This window comes from Gracilinanus agilis, chromosome 3 (assembly GCF_016433145.1).
Source record: "Gracilinanus agilis isolate LMUSP501 chromosome 3, AgileGrace, whole genome shotgun sequence".
Classification (NCBI taxonomy): Eukaryota; Metazoa; Chordata; class Mammalia; order Didelphimorphia; family Didelphidae; genus Gracilinanus; species Gracilinanus agilis.
In genome coordinates, this window is record NC_058132.1 from 208,862,677 (window position 1) to 208,879,934 (window position 17,258).

The 17,258-nt window shown below is 38.8% G+C and overlaps 1 long non-coding RNA gene across 3 annotated transcripts in view; it reads right to left on the bottom strand.

Moving 5' to 3' along the window:
* LOC123242123 overlaps positions 1–17,258 on the bottom strand; it is a 200,977-nt gene that overhangs the window by 134,625 nt on the left and 49,094 nt on the right. For all 3 annotated transcript variants that reach the window (XR_006505803.1, XR_006505802.1, XR_006505804.1), the window contains one exon: positions 11,623–11,706. This is a non-coding gene — a long non-coding RNA (uncharacterized LOC123242123). The remainder of the gene's footprint in view (positions 1–11,622; positions 11,707–17,258) is intronic.

The window sequence follows — 17,258 nt, forward strand, 5'->3', positions numbered from 1 at the left end:
AGCACTTAAAAAAATATTATCTCATTAAGTCCTCAAAATAATTTTAGGAGGCAGCCAGTATTTTTATCCCTATTTTACAGTTGAGGAAACTGAGAGAGACCAGATGAAGTTACTTTTCCAGAGTCATACTGCTACTAGAGACTGGGATTTGAACTCAGGTCTTCCCAACTCCACACCCAATGCTCTATCCACTGTGCTAACTAGTACCAATAAATAATACTATACAATAATACACTGGAGAGGCCAAACTAAAATGCTATGTGAATTTTACAAAAGGGAAGTACTGTTTCATGGGAGAGATGGTATTTGAGTTGAGCTTTGAAAGTTGGGCATAAATCCAACAGGTAAGAAGAGTGAGGTGGGGCATTCCAGATATAGGAAACAATGTGAGTAAAAGTCCTGGAACAGAAGAAGAGAAGTCTAGCTGGACTACAAGACAGTGTGCATGGAGACAATATGAAATAAAGTTTGTAAAGCCAGCCATTGCCAGATTGCAGAGGATGTAGAATACCAGGTCAAAGAGTAAGAGTTTTACTTAGTAAGCAATTAAAATCAACGAGAGGAAGAACCTGATGCTGCTGCCTAGGGCATGAGAGGAACTACTAATTTTCTAGGCCCAGAATTCTCGATTAGAACTAATCCTCAAATACACATTAAAGCTAAGCTACAACTTGAGAAGCATTTCAGGTATCCCATCCACATCATGGGGGCTGTGGATGCAGTGGTACCCCTGTGATCTGGAAAATCTATGTAAAAATTTTTGCATTCTTCCCGCAAACTAACTTTTTACTTATTTTAACTTTAGAAAAAGAAATTGTGTATATTTGTGGTATTAAAAGATAAAATGTGTTGATATTATACAATACATATATTTTATGCATTTCTGAATTCCTAAACTTCTTCTGTCATCTGTCGGCTTTGGCAGGTCTTCTGTGGCTTCTGCAAAATTCCCCCAAATTTCCCATTTAATTTTTATGCCTATTTGTAATATATTGAAACTGTGATGATGTGGAAGGGATACCTGTACTTCCTTCTGAGCATTGTCTTTATCAGCTGGATATTTCTCTCCATCACTCCATCCTACTATGATTATTGGAGAAGAATGTCTCTTAAGGTACTAGCAAGGCTACAACCTCTCTCCTCTCTCCAGTCCATCCTATACATTGTTGTGAGATCTGATCATGTCATCCCCGTGCTCAAATTCCTTCAATGGTTCCAAATTATACACAAAATCATCCCCAAACAATGCAATTAACCCCAAACTAACTTCCCAGATTTATCTCTCATTTCTGTCCCCTGTATACAATGCACAACAACAGTCAAATTGGGCTATCTATTGCCTATATACCATTGATATTTCCATATCCATATATCCTCTGTGTTCTCTTACCTCCAAGCCTTTGTCTGTGCTGTTCCAGACTCTGGCAATGTCCCCTCCCCACAGGTTTATTTTTTTAAGCCCTTACCTTCCATCTTATATATTATAATATTAAGCATTAGTTTAAGGCAGAGGAGCAGTAAGGGTTAGGCAACTGGGGTAAACCCAGGGTCACATAGCTAGGAAGTGACTGAGATCAGATTTGAACCCAAGACCTCCCATCTCTAGCTGAGATAGCCACTGAGCTACCCAGCTGCCCATCCCTCCCAATTTCACTGGCCTAATTTCTACCCAGATTTTAAAGTCAGTCCAGCTTAAATGGCATCTCCTCCATGGGACTTCCTCTGATCCCACACCTATCTCTTATAAGTCATCTCTCTGTCTTCTGAGTTCTTGAAGTATCTTGCACTGTTCTTATTATCCTTTCAAATTCTACCATCTATTATAGCCCTTTCTATGCATAGTTTGGCTTCCCTGTTAGACTGCTCTGTAAAGGAATAATCTTTTCTGTAATTCCTATAGTCTCTAAAACCACTCCTCCAGCTAGAGCTCTACCATTATTAGAGGCAGAGTGAAGAAGAGGAAACTTAAAAGAGAAACCCTAGAGGGCAGCACCAAGGCTCCTGGAAGGAATCTAGCAGAGCCATCATATGCAAGTGGGCCCCAAAGATGGTGGGCATACCAGGCATCAGGAGATTCTCCTCCCAGAAAGACTTTGACTATGGTTTTACTGATTTCAGAAGCGGATATCAGTCATTTAAGTGTCCACTTTAGTGATGTTTGGAGAACAAAGGATAGTCTCCAGATCTAGGGCACTGGACCAGTTCTAAACACTCTGTTAATTATAAATTTCTCCATTCCTTTCCCTAATTGAAAATAAATTATTGCTTTAAAAACATTTACAGTCTAGCTGTGTTTAAAGGAAGGGGATTAAAGAGCCAACAAGGTTAAGGTCAACCCAAAGTGTCAATGATAGTTATGGATAGAAAAAAAGTCAAAACTCCCAAAGATAGAATGGTGCCAGGAGAGTATTACTGAAACAAGGATGCACTAAAGACAGGACAAATGAAAAGCCTGACCATAATTCAGGAAGGGACAAGACCAATCACTTCACTTTCCCGAGACTGTTTTCTTTCCTTGAAAAATGAGAAAATTAGATGAGATGATCTTTTACTTCTTTCTTGACCTTACTAATCAAAGAGCCAGAGCAGGAAGGGAATCCCGAAGTATACTAGAAGTTCAATCAGAAGTTGAATCTTCTAATTTTATAGACAAGGAAATAGAAGATTAAATGGTTTTCCCAAGGCCACAGAAGTATTAAGCATTAAAGGCAAGATTTGAACTCAGCTCCTCTGATCACAGCACCAGTGCTTTTCCCCACTGCCTAACAGTGAGAAAGGCAGTATGGTGTAATGGATAGTTGACTGGATTTTGAGTCAGGAAGCCCTGGGTTCAAAACCTTCCCTAGACACTCACTACCTGCATGACTCTGTACAAATTAATTAAGCTATCTGTAACACAGTTTCCTCATATGTAGAATGAGTCAGTGGGCTCAATGACCCTTAAGATCCCTCTAGCATAACATCTAACATCTTATGGGCCTATGACTTTTTCTCTAACATTTTTTATTCTGAAAAGGAGTCAAAATAATAGTAATTGATGGAATTAGGAGAATAGGAAAAGTCAGGATCCCAAATCTGGGATGAATTGTGAAGATTTTAAACCGACAGAGCTCTCACTGAACTAGAAGATCTCTAGGCATCTCCGAACAGAGACAGATCATTAAAAAGAATAAGGCAATGGCTTGTGGAGGCTTAATTAAGGAAGTTAATTTCAGGGCCCATCATGGACCCATTAACCTTTCTCCATTCCTAAAATATCTTATGTAATGTCAAAAAAGAAGCAAAGATTGGAAAAGGAGCAGAGTAATTAAACCTACTTAACCTTAAAATGGAAACATGTCAGAGAGTTGAAATAAAATGGTACAAAGCTCCTAACCTGCATTGATGACCTAAATAGCAGGACCTCATCTGTGCAGGGTTTCATTATGCCAGAGTAGCATTTTTCCCCCTCAGTGGTTCACAAGGTAGGCTGACTTGTTTGCCTTGCTTTACCTGTGCTATTTGAAACCAGATATAAAACCACTGGGTACTCAGCAGTCTCCAGCTACAAGGTGAGCTACCTAATCCAATGCCAGCTAGAGACATAGTACATCAGTGGTCATCATTCTGACAATGAGCATAAGCAGGAAACTCTCAATTACCCACATGTAGGGGCAGCTAGCTGACTCAGGAGATAGTGAGCTAGGCCTGGAGGCTAGAGGTCCTGGGTTCAAATCTTATCTCAGACACTTCCTAGCTGTGTGACCCTGGGCAAGTCACTTAACTCCAATTGCCTAGCCTTTACTACTTTTCTGTCTTAGAATCAATACTCAGTATCAATGCTAAGATAGAAGGTAAGGGTTTTTTTTTTTTTTAATTATCTGCACATATGAGGGCAGCTCAGTAGACTGAGAGCCAGGCCTAGAGACAGGAGGTCTTAGATTCAAATCTGGCCTCAGATACTTCCTAGCTATGTGATCCTGGGCAAGTCACTTAACCCTCATTGCCTAGTCCTTACCACTCTTCTGCCTTGGACCAATAAACAGTATTGGACTCCAAGATTGTAAAGGTTTAAAAAATATTATCTGCATATAGGACTTTGGAGATTTTCATGGTCAGTTTTCAATCTCAGAGTAACTCCTCATTGTATCTTCTATTTCCCTTTACCCTAATGTATTAGATTATTAAAGTCCTATAAGAATAACCTTTTGGACAGGGTCCAAGCAACAGGAATGTGTCTCTGCCCCTCGGCAGCCATTAGTGGCAGAGTTCTTGCTCCTTCCCCCACTGTTATTTGCTTTTAAGTTTCTTGTCTATGGTCAAGTCTCTTATGATCTCCCAGAAATTAAAGTCTTTAAAACTGACCCCAGATCAATGGAATAAACTCTGGGTAAATGATCTCAGCAATCTAGTGTTTGATAAACCCAAAGCTCCCAGCTTTGGGGATGAGAACTCACTATCTGACAAAAACTGCTGGAAAATTGGAAAACAGTATGGCAAAAATTAGGTTTAGATCAATATCTCGTACACTATACCAAGATAAATTCAAAATGGATATACAACTTAAATATAAAGAGTGATATTATAAGTAAGTTAGGTGAACATAGGCTATTATACCTGTCAGATCTATGGGGAAGAGAAAAATTTAAGACCAAGCAAAAGAGAGAATATTACGAAATGTAAAATGAATAATTTTGGTTAATTTAAAAAGGTTTGTACAAATAAAACCAATGCAAACAAAATTAGAAGAGAAGCAACAAACTGGGAAAAAATTTTATAACAAAAATCTCTAACAAAGGTCTAATTTCTCAAATATATAAGGAACTAAATCAAATTTACAGGAAATCAAGCCATTTCCCAATTGACAAATGGTTAAGGGATATGAATAGGCAATTTTCAGATGAAGCAATCAAAACTATCGATAATCATATGAAAAAGTGTTCTAAATCCCTTCCGATTAGAGAATTGCAAGTCAGAACAGCTCCTAAGCTCTCACATCTCACAGACTGGTCAATATGACAGAAAAGGAAAATAATAAATGTTGGAGGGGATGTGGCAAAATTGGGGCACTAATGCATTACTGGTGGAGTTGTGAATTGATCCAACCATTCTGGAAGGCAATTTGAAATTATGTCCAAAGGGCTTAAAAACAGTACATGCCCTTTGATCCAGCAATACCACTACTAGATTTGTACCTCAAAGAGATTTTTTAAAATGGGGATGGACCTGTTTGTACACCTATGTGGCAGGTACTGTGCTAAGCTATGGGAATATGAGTGTAAGGAATGAAGCGATTATTACTTGCTTATAATTCACATTCTAAAATGAGGATACAACCAAATACATAGATATATAAATAACTAATATAAAATTAATACACAAGTATATATAAATATATATAGCACTAATTAAAATGAATAAATCCAAATATATACAAAATAGATAAATAAAGGTAGTTAAATTTAACCTCTTAAATACAGGGCTTGTGTGTTTGTGTTGGACACAAAAATGGGACCTGACTGTCAAAGTGAGGATGGAAAACAAACTGGCTTCTGATTAGTTGATCACATACGTCTTGGGGTCAGGCCATAGCCCCCAACTTAGAAACCATTTATCTAACAGGGAAGTTCTAGTAGGCACTAGCAGTTGGGATGGATCAGGAAAGGCTTCATATAGAAGATCATGCTAGACACTTGTGGATAGTATGCATTATGTAGATATGAAGAAAAATAGGTTAAACATATAAGAGATTTGTGGTTTCATTTGTGTAAAATCTTTTTTCTTTGTATATGGAAATGTTTCTTTTATTTGGTTTTGTAAAATTTGGAATTAAAAAAAATTTTTTTAAATGTCATGTTGGAGCTGTCTTAAAGGCAACTCAGTATTCTAAGAGGCAGAGATGAGAAGGGAGAGCTAGACTTGGAGTCATAGGACTACAGCAGTGATTCCCAAAGTGGGCGCCACCGCCCCCTGGTGGGTGCTGCAGCGATCAATAGGAGCGGTGATGGCCACAGGTGCATTTTACGAAAAAGGTAGAAACATTAATACATATATCTTTTCTATTAATTGCTATTAAAATTTTTTTAATTAATTTCCAGGGGGCTCAAAGTAATATTTTTTCTGGAAAGGGGGCGGTAAGCCAAAAAAGTTTGGGAACCACTGGACTACAGGATCTTTGACCTAGATCTGGATCATATCTCAGCAGGGAGCTAGGACAACCCTCTCTTCCTTTGTTTAGACTGAAAAAGACTGATGATATCATGGACTTAGTTCTTTTCAACAATACAAACTTCAGGACTCTTTCCACTATACTGCACCAAGTTAGGAAAGCTTTGGCTTGCATTCCACCTCTTACAATTACCAGCTCCACAACACTGGGCAAGTCTCCTAGCCTCCGGCTCTTCATCTGTAAAATGGGGATAAAAATAGCAGGGACTTCAAAGTTGTTGTGAAGACCAAATGAGAGGATGTATGTAAAGTAGTTTATGGCCCTTAAAGTGCTATATAAATACGAACTATTAACATATGAATTCCCTCATTTTCCTGGCAGCCTGTTTCACAGAAGGAAATAATTTGGAGACTACCTTATAAAACAAAATCCTGACTTTTACAACAATATATACTTTACATGCTAATGTAAATCCGTGCAATATAGAATTGTTTAGATATGAATATGCACCCACTTGAAAATTCTAATCCCATTATATGTATCTTCAAATGATGAATTGAAATATCAAGATCACAAGCTTAGGCATCAGTCAATTAATTCCTGCCTCCTAAGGCCATATAGACACAGGGAGAAATAGAGTAGAAATAAGTACTACATGAGGGCCGCCCCTGGCATTGCTGAGTCAAAGCAACTTTCCTACAATATATGACAAAATCTATTCTATTGAGGAAAGCATATTTAAACCCCAACATGCCAGTGTAGTTATGTGTCAAATCGCCACTCGTATAATTCAAGTTTATACTTCAAAAAAATTGTTTTAACATGGAGTTTGAGAGGTTTTATGCTTATCTTGGGTCCTCTAGTCTAGACCTCCAATTCAACCTCTGTGAAATAGAGATACAAAGTCCTTCTCCCCATAAAAAATCTCATGGGGAAATCAAAATAAATCAGAGATATAGAACAGAAGCAGTGACTGTTGAAGGTTCTGGGGGAGGGCAGGCACACTAAGATATTGCCATGGAAACCATTTTGGAAAACAAATTTGAGAGAAAAGTCACTAATCTGCTGATGGCCTCTATCCCAGAGATCCCAGGCTGGGAGTATACCCAAAGAGAGGAAATTCTTATATAATAGCAAAATATTATGGCAGCTCTCTTTGAAATGAAAACAGAACTGGAAACAAAATGGCACCCATTGATTGGAAAATGGCTGAACAAATTGTGGAATGGGAATCGAACAGAATATTCTTTCACCTTCAGACATGACAATTATAAAGAGTGATATATTTTTCACATTGTCAATATGTAGTCCCCCCAGGGATTCTTAAGGAAAGATTGGTTTTCCCTTCTTTTTTATGTGAGTTTGACACCACTGGACTCTATCATGTTGCCCTTCCTAATATGAATGATAAGAATACTACAAAGTAGTCATACTCATATATTGTCATGAACAGTTTTGGTCTCAGAGGACTGATAAAAAAGCGTACCTGCTTCCTATTGGTTGAGAGGTAAGGCCCCTAGATATGGAATACATAGTCAATACAATCAGATATGTTAAGCAAAGCCAAATTACAGGGTGGTTTGGTTTTGCTTCAATATTTCCTTTTGTAACAAGTAGAATAATTCAATGAGGGAATGGGAAGTGTGGGTTTAAGAAGAATGTGGCATAAAAACAAAAGGCAACAATAAAACTTTAAAGTAATTATAAGAATAGTATAATAAATAATCATCATAAAGCAGATTAAGATGAATAATAATAATTATATTGTTTTTATATGTGTGAATGAATAATAATAATAAATCTAGATTAAGAGGGTTGGAGGGATGTGAGGTTGACAAAATGTGCAGCCTCCATTGCCTTTTTTCTCATCTTTCTCTTCCTCTCTCCTCCCCTCCACCCTGTACCCCCAGCCATCAGACTCAGTGTAGAGTCCAGATGGCTTCTGTTGGTTTGCTTAATTAGTCTGGTACAGAGTAACATTACAATGTTGCTGGTGTTACATTTCATTGTATTCAAATACCATGAGCTGAAGTCACAGCTCATGACAGCCACAGGGAAGCCAGCCTCCAACTAAACTGGGAGATAATTAAAGTTGGCAGGAATGAGGACTGTTGCTGTTGGCCTGTCCCTGCACTCCGACCCAACCAGCCTCCTTTGGTGTCCTGTCTTTCTTCTTTTGTCTTATTCATTTTCTCTCCGCCGAGGGTCACTTGGAAGTGAGCACCTAACAGGGACGACAATGTTATGGGCAAAGGAGGAGAGTCAGCAAAGAAAAAAAAAAAAATAGGGAGCAATTATTGTGGGAAACTGCCTACCTTGGCACAGCAATGAAGGCAAAATAAAACCCCAAGGACCTAGAGCAGCTGCTGCCTCCAGCCTCTTGGGCTCACCAACCCTGATAGAGCTACAGTATTAGACCTCTTTGGGGGTGACCCTAGCTGCCACCTATTCAATTCCACCAATTTATTAAGTCTTCTTATGTGCTAGGGAATGGGACTGAGAAGCCCAAAAAACAAAAATCCCTGTCCTCAGGGAGCTTCCATTTTACTAGGGGTAGAGGGACTACATGTATATGCCAATCAATAAATGTTAGATGGAGGTTAGGGAGAAGACAGCGAGACCTGGGTTGGGTCTTTTCTAAAAAATTAATTTAATTTTTTTTACATCCTTACCTTTTATTGTAGAATTGATACTAAGTATTGGTTCCAAGGCAGAAGAGTGGTAAGGGTGAAGCAATGGGGCTTAAGTGACTTCCTGGCAGGGCTGTCACACAGTTAGGAAGTGCCTGAGGTCACATTTGAACCCAGGAACTCCTATCTCTAAGCCTGGTGCTCTTTCCATTGTGCTACCTAAGTGGGTTTTTAAAGGAACTTAGGAGCCTGAGGTGAGGAAGGAAAATATTTTAACTATAGGAGAAAACACAAAGGTGGAAGATAGGATTTTGGGTAGGGAAAAGAGCCAGTTTTCCATCACTGTAAGATTTGTCATACCATTTAGAACTGAAAGAGACCTTAAAGAGATACTTATTATCCTGATCTATAAAATGTGCCCATCCTACTAAAGACCGTAGAGGAAAGAGAAACTGGCTACTTTTTATTGATTAAATGAGTATCTGTAGTAAGAAATAACACACAGATTAATTCTGAGAAAACATGGAAAGATCTACATGAAATTATGAAGAGTGAAATGAACAGAACTAAGAGAATGTTCTATATAGCAACAATTATCATTTGAAGAATGACTTTTGTTTGTCTATCTCCAGAGAAAGAAGAGATAAATAGAAATAAGTAAGACATAGTTTTACATATATGTATATATAAATCTTTTTGTCAAATGATGCCTTCTCTAATGGGGCAAGTACAAGGAAGGGGGGACTTAACTGGATATTTTAATGTAACAAATAAATAAATAAAATTTTTTTAAACCCTTACCTTCCGTCTTGGAGTCAATACCAAACCAACCAAGAGTGGTAAGAGTAGGCAATGGGGGTCAAGTGACTTGCCCAGGGCCACACAGCTGGGAAGTGTCTGAGGTCAGATTTGAACCTAGGACCTCCCGTCTCTAGGCCTGGCTCTCAATCCACTGAGCTACCCAGCTGCCCCCTAAATAAATTTTGAAATGATTTTCTGCAGTAAAAGGACCCAATAATGCTGAATAGCCACCTCTGAGTCATAGCATGCTCTGGTGGTGGGATATAGTGAGACATGTACCTAATTCAGGAACTCACCAGCTTTGCTTAGGCCTGCAGATACATCTGAATGGTTCACTGTTGCCAGGATCAGAACTTTGTAGTATTTGGGAATACAGAAGCATATGAGAGGAGTTCTACAATTGCACTGGCGTCAGTTAAGCCAAAGCCTATACACAGATAAACATGATGATCTTGAGCAAGCCAGACCCAAATGCACTTAGGTTGCCCCAGTTCTTTTGGCATTTGGCTTTTTCATCAGTAATCTCAGCTATTCTATCCAAATATCCTTTGGTAGGAGAAGAAAGGTCAAATCTGATTTCCTGCCTTCCTTGTTTAGTCGTTACAGTCTTTTCTGACTCTTCATGATCCCATTTAAAGTTTTCTTGGCAAAGATAATGGAGTGGTTTGTCATTTCCTTCTCCAGCTTTTTGCAGATGCCTAAACTGAGAGTGAACAGGATTAAGAGATTTGTCCAATGACATATAGCTAATAAGGGTCTGTGGCCAGATTTGAACTCTGAAAGATGTCTTCCTGATTTCAAATCCAGTGCTCTACCACTGTGCCACCTAGCAAAGATGTTGAACAAAATAATATCTAAAGTCGCCTCCAGCTCTACATTGCCTCATTTCCTTTATAAGAAATAAAATTCTTTGGAGTCGGATGGATGTGGATCAAAGCATGCTATATTTCACATCAGTGCATTTATGGTTTTATTTTGGAGTTTTGGTTTTGTATGAGTGTGTTCTTACAACAATGACCAATATGGAAGTGTGTTTTGCAAGATTAAAAAGAAAAAAAAGATAAATTATTCTGAAGGACATCTAGCCTAACATCATCTTACAAATGAGGAAATGGTTTCCCTAAAGATACTTGGGGAATGTCGGAGGTGGCATTGAATTTGGATCTTCTTTTTCTAGATATAATATTCTCACTATTGGACCATGACAGGAAAATTAAAGGAAGGTCAACTTTCAATTATCCATGCTAATGGAGGAAACCAAAAGCCTTCACACATAGTTAAGATGGAGAAAGTGAAAGAATGTTGAAGACCTGGGTCCTAATCTTGGTTCTGCTATGAATCTGCTATGTGATTCCAGGAAAAACCTCTTAATAAAATTAAGAAGTAAACTCAGTTTCCTCATAGGTAAAATGGGGGAACCGGACTTGATAATCTCTAATAATGTTAATAATAATCTCTAATAATGTCTTGATAATCTTGGTAATGTCTCCTCACATTTAACATTCTTGGAGGTTGTCAGAAAATTGCTGAAGGGCTTGGCCCTATAAATAGAGATTGTGTCCTAAAAGTTGTGTGCCCAAATAGCTTATGAAATGGTTCAAGAAACTGCTTTACTCTCCTCCATCACCAATCATCAGAGCCAAGGCATGAAGCAATGAGCTCAAACTACAGAAAAAGGAATTTAGAGGACACATAAGGGAGAAGCTTATGACAGGGCATTGCTCAATCCTATCAAAGGCATGTTTGTCAAATTCCCTTTTCCATGCATTGCTAAAAACAGGAGAGTCACATCTGTTTGGGATCATTGTTTTTTGTTTTTTGTTTGTTTTTTTATTTCTTGGCTTTGCCAAGTCAATGCAAAACCACCTACAAAGGACAAGGACTCACTGGAACCAAAAGAAAACAAGAATTTCTCTAAAGCTCTCCTGAGAACTGTGGGCTTCAGTATGTCCCTAGAATGTGCATGTCAATAAGTCAAACTATAAATCAGAGCCAAACAAATGTTACTATGGGATTTAGTTAGAGAAAAATGTATTTTCTTACTTTTTTTTTTCCTCTATCAGATTATCCATGCTGGATTCCAAACAGGTCTCTTCTTTTGCATCTATATTTTAAACCCAAATCCAGCTGTGAGAAGAAAAACAATTAATTACATTCTAGTAGGATGACTCTAATCCTGTCACATTAATAATTAGGTCAACTTCCTTTTTTTTGCCATATAACTTTTCAAAATCTTATACTACTTCATTTATTATGGACAAAGCAAGATGATAAAGCAGAAAGAATACTAGATTTGGAACCAGAAGGCCTTTGATTGAATCCTGACCTTGTCACTTATTGTGTGGCCTTGGGCAAGTCACTTACCTCACCCCGAATCAGTTTCCTCTTCTGTAAAATGACAGGACTTGGACTACATGACCTCTAAGATGGCTTCCAATTTGTAATGATCTCAGAATTACATGATTTATGCTATCCCTGCCACCCAAAGGATGACCAACTCTATATTCCAGTGAAGAAAGTCATAGGATGAACTTTAAGGAGTGGAACAAAGGTTACACATTTTGCTTGGTGTAAGACCACTGATTCCATCTCAAAATCATAAAACATAAGAAAAGGACATTTGAGCAAATTTCCAAGATATTCACATTGGACTCATGATGAAAAATGTTATCTGCAGCCAAAGAAGGAACTGTTGGAGTCTGATTGTAGATCAAAGCATGTCATCTTCCACTTTATTTCCTTCATGAGTTTTTTTATTGTATGTATGATATGTGTCTTCTGTCATGGTATGAATATATTGCACGAAAGCACTAGTATAATCTATATCAGACAATTTACCACCTCAGAAAGGGGAGGGGAGCGAGGGAGGAGGGAATCTGAATCATAAAATGTCAAAAAGCAATTGTCAGTGACCCTGGGCAAATCACTTGACCCCATTTCCTACCCTTACCACTCTTCCACCTATAAGTCAATACACAGAAGTTAAGGGTTAAAAAAAAAAAAAGAAAGCAATTGTCAAAAATTATTTCTGTATGTAAATGAAAAAATTAAAAAAAGATGTCTACCAAAAAAAAGAGAGAAAGAAAAAAGAAGACATTTGCAATCATGGCAATGGAATGATTATCCTAGTACGGCTCCACTACTGTGCTGCCACGCACCCAAGCAGAGATGAAGACATTTAATGCTGTGATGTCAGAGAGCTGGGGGAGAGGATAAGATTGGTCTAGAATGCAGTTACAGCCATTGCCATAATCAGATCCTAATAAGAGAAGTCATCACTCTCCCACCAGGGCAAAGACAGGGAAACAGAGGGAAGCCACTTGATAGGTGAAAGACCTGTGACTTGTTTTCAGAGTAGGGAACTCTTTGAGTGGGAATTCTATCTACAGACCTAGATCCCATCCCATCTTACCTTCGTAGGAAAGAAGTCATAGGCAGTTTGGGATGGAGGTCTGTAGACAAGAGTTCCCACTCAAAGAGTCCCCTCTTCTGAGTAAGGGTCAGGGACATGTCTGAGACATAAAAAGGGTGAATGACTTGCTAAGGGTCACTCAACTAGCAAGTGTCAGAGGTGGGAGTTGAACTTAGGGTTTCCTGAATCCATGAAAGCCCAGAATTCTCTTCCACCCTGAAAATACATCAGACACCAACAGAGTTGGAATTAGGATTCAGGTGTCCAGCACCCCTAGTTTTTCTTTCTTTTTCTTGATCCATTCAAGAGACATTATAAAGAGCCCAGCAGACACCAGAGAGCTACATTTTCATGGCCCAACATGATTTTCTATCGACCATGCAGGCGTACTGTACGATTCGTTTTCTTTCCCAAACAACAGTGATTAAGTTCCATCCGAGAAGGCTGACAGAAGATTCCTAGAGTGGGCTAAGACTCCACTGTTGAGGCCCCAGAATCACATTTCGCTATTATTATCTTGTGGAATGCTTGTCCCTGGGGTACTCCATTGAGTTCAACTAAAATGACAGTTTAATGCTTAGTAAATGAGTGCTAATTAAAATGCTGGAGGAAAGACTGTCATAATTGAATAATGAGAATAATGCAGTATACACTTGTTTAAAGGCTTCCTTCCCCAGAAGGTGAATTTAGGGACCAAAAATGCCCCCTCCCCAACTCACATGCTAATTTATCTCTCAGAAAGAGGGCTTAGTCATGCCATTCAGTGCCATCATGGATTAAAATGCCACTTACTGCTTCCTATGGCCACATTATTATTACCAACCCCTTAAAATGTTCCCAGGTTTTATTTTCCTATTTTTCTCTAGTGATATTTACGTGAAACCAATTCTCACAACTCAAGGGCACTGGTGGGGGTGGAATTGTCAGAGGTCACAGTTGTTACAGAGGCTCAAATGCAAACATCTTATCTTATATTTGACCATTGACTAATTTTTAGGCAAGGAGCTGAATTAATGTCTCAAGATTCTAATTCCTAATGTAGAATACTTCTCAAATGAACAAAGCTTTCTAAGTTCCTCAGCTATAAAAGCAGAATCAGAGATTCTCGGAGCAGGCTATAAGGAAAGAGCAGCATGTTGAAACAATCAGATCTGAATGCTCTGATGCTGAACTGAATGAACACAGATATAATAATAAATCTGTGAGGGACTTCAGACCTGTAAATATGAAAAATGATAAATGCTGGTATAAATATATAAATTAGTATTTTAATTAAAGCCATGTTGATAGATAAAATCATTAGACCACGCGCTTGTAAGCATTCAAAACTGCCGCCTCCATACCGTCTCCCATTTCCTGGAAGCCCTACTCGCCAAAAAAGAGGCCACTCCCTCCTAACCCACGAGATTTAAGCGCTCCCCTGCGTCAAGACGTCGGAAACGGAAACCCGTTGGACCATGTTGGATCACGGGAAATGTAGTTTTATACATTTCCCAGATTCACTTGTTACAATTCCCCGTGAGGTCCGGCAAAAAAAAAGGTTAGTCCTTTTTTCTTCGCTGGACCTGTAAAAATAACAGCTTCTAAATTTTTCAGGAATTTGGGGATAAAGAAATAGATGAACAAATGGTTAAAATTAGACGCATTGACAAAAAACCAATTTGGGGGGCTGTCCCCCACTGGCACAACAGTGTACAATTTAAAACAATACATACAACTCAATTTCAACTCCCCATAGTTCAATCAACTGCACCCCAAAGTTCAAAGTTTGGTCTTCATGGTACAGTGAAGGCTTTTCAGACATCTTCATAGTGTCTTCACCAAAACAAGTTCGTCATCTGGATTCTGGGGAGATGGCAAGATCCTTATCCTGAAATTATTCTCAAAAGAATTTAAACCTTACAGACCTACCTAGCCCAGTCCCTTTATTTTATAGATAAGGACAAGGAAAAATGAAGATACTAATTGACTTGGCCAAAGTCACTTGAGTAGTAAGAAGCAGAATTAAAATTTGAACCCATGACTTCTGATTCAATTTATTTTTTATTTTTTTATTTTAAAATCTTACCTTCCATCTTAGAATCAACACTGTGTACTGGTTCTAAGGCAGAAGAGCAGTAAGGGCCAGGTAATAGGGATTAAGTGACTTGCCCAGGATCACACAGCTATAAAGTGTCTGAGGCCACATTTGAACCCAGGACCTCCTGTCTCTGGGCCTGGCTCTCAATCCACTGAACCACTCAGCTTCATCACCGCCTCCCACACCCCAACCCTTTTATCTCTGACCCTTCTTATAAATTACTTACAAACCTCAGTCTCTCCATCTATAAAATGAGGATCATAAGACTTCTACTTCATATCTCCCAGAGCTGTTGTGATAAAAATGTTTTGCAAACTTTTAAGTACTATAGAAATAAAAGTTAATATTGCTATAAGAAGACAGTACTGGGGCAGCTAAGTGGCCTAGTGGATAGAGTGCCAGGCCAGAAATCAGGAAGATTTAGATTCAAATTTGTTCTCAGACACTTTCAAGCTATGTGATCCTGAGCAAGTCACTTAACTGTTTGTCCCTTGCCCTTCTGCCTTAGAGTTGTTACTGAGATAGAAAGCAAGGGTTAAAAAAAAAAAAAAAAAAAAAAAAAAAAAAAAAAAGACAGTATTGTTCAATTGGCATTGTGCTAGGAACCAGGATAATGGAAGCAGCTACTTTTGCCCAGTGATGGTGGCCAATAAAAACAACAAAAAGTCCGTTTAAGTCTAAATAAATATGCACAAAGACTTTTGGAATGCCATTTAAGTTCTACCAAGAGCTTTCTTCACTTCAATCCTACAAGGAAGAGCATACAAGTATTTTTATCCAATCTGAGATTTGGGGAAACTGAGACCCAGAGAGCTTAAATAACTTGCCCATAAGCACATAGCTAAAAAGTGACTAGAGTGGGTCCTCAAACCTCAGATCCTAAATCTAGTAAGTATTCTTTCCACCTACACTAAGCTATTTGACCATCTTAGACCTCCATTTCCTCATATGTAAATCCCCACCTGCTAGAGATGTGACAATCAAAGAAAATAATAGATATGAAAGTACTTTGAAAAGCAAAAAAACATGATTCATATGAAAGAGGCAATTATTTAAGGACTCCGAAGAATCCTACATGTACATGAATAATGTGATCTTCTTATTCTTTGGGGGTTTGGGGGGGTTGTTGGTTTTTTTGTAGTTCGGATGAATTTGGAATAAAATCATCATAACATCACATCTTATTGGTCAAGCACTGTCCTTACAATATAAGCTATTGTTGAGAAGTAAATCTCCCAGCAACAGGAGAAGAAGGTCTAGAAGGTACTACCCCCCTCTGAATGATCAACAAAACAAAATCAGCCCTAGGGCCTATGAAATTTTCTTCTTCCCTGCTAGTGCAGCAAAACCACCCTCAAGGTTGAGATAAAACTTCCACATTCCTCAATTTCCAGGTTTCTTTTAGTTCTTCTGACAGAGTGCTGAGCACATTCCAAGGTCTCCCAGGGGGACTGCATTTAATCCAACCCATTCAGTGAATTTCCATCCTGTTCTTCTACTTGTGCAGGAAAATAGATTCTACAAACTCCCTCTTCCCCCTAACCAACTTTACAGTAGGGAAGTTCTGTCCAATCTGAATTCCTTATTTGTGAAACAATTTCCCCAGGGCCACCCATGCACTTACTAATCCACCACCACCCTGCTTAGCTGAAAAGGGCTGACAGCTACAGTGGGACAGCTTAAACATTCCCTCCTTATGAATATGCAAAGCCAATCTTTCACTTACAAAAGAAACTGATATAGCCATTATGGCCTATGGTTAATCAAACCTCCATTCACTTCCTACAGCTTTGGGAACTGTCACCAAGGAAGAATGCTGCTAAGCAAAGGACACTGCCTGGAGAAATGAGCACAACCTTGCCTGCCACCCCAGGCCAGTTTTCTCAGAAGGAGGGACCTCACCTTTTTTGCAGCCTCTAATTTGATTTCCAGTCCAAATCCTGGTTTATCATTCATCTCAAAAGCAGATCTGAAAGTTCTTCACATTTTCCATTCCCACCCCCTTCTCTCTTTTCTTCCCTCCCTACCCCCTCTCCTTCTTCCACTCTCCCACCCTCTCCCTCTTTTCCCTTTATCCCTCCCCCCTTTCTATTTCTCCCTCCCTCTCTCTTTCTTCTTTCTCCTCTTTCTCCCGCTTCTCTTCCCCTCTCCCTCCTTCCTTCCAACCCCTTCTCTCTCCTCTCTGTC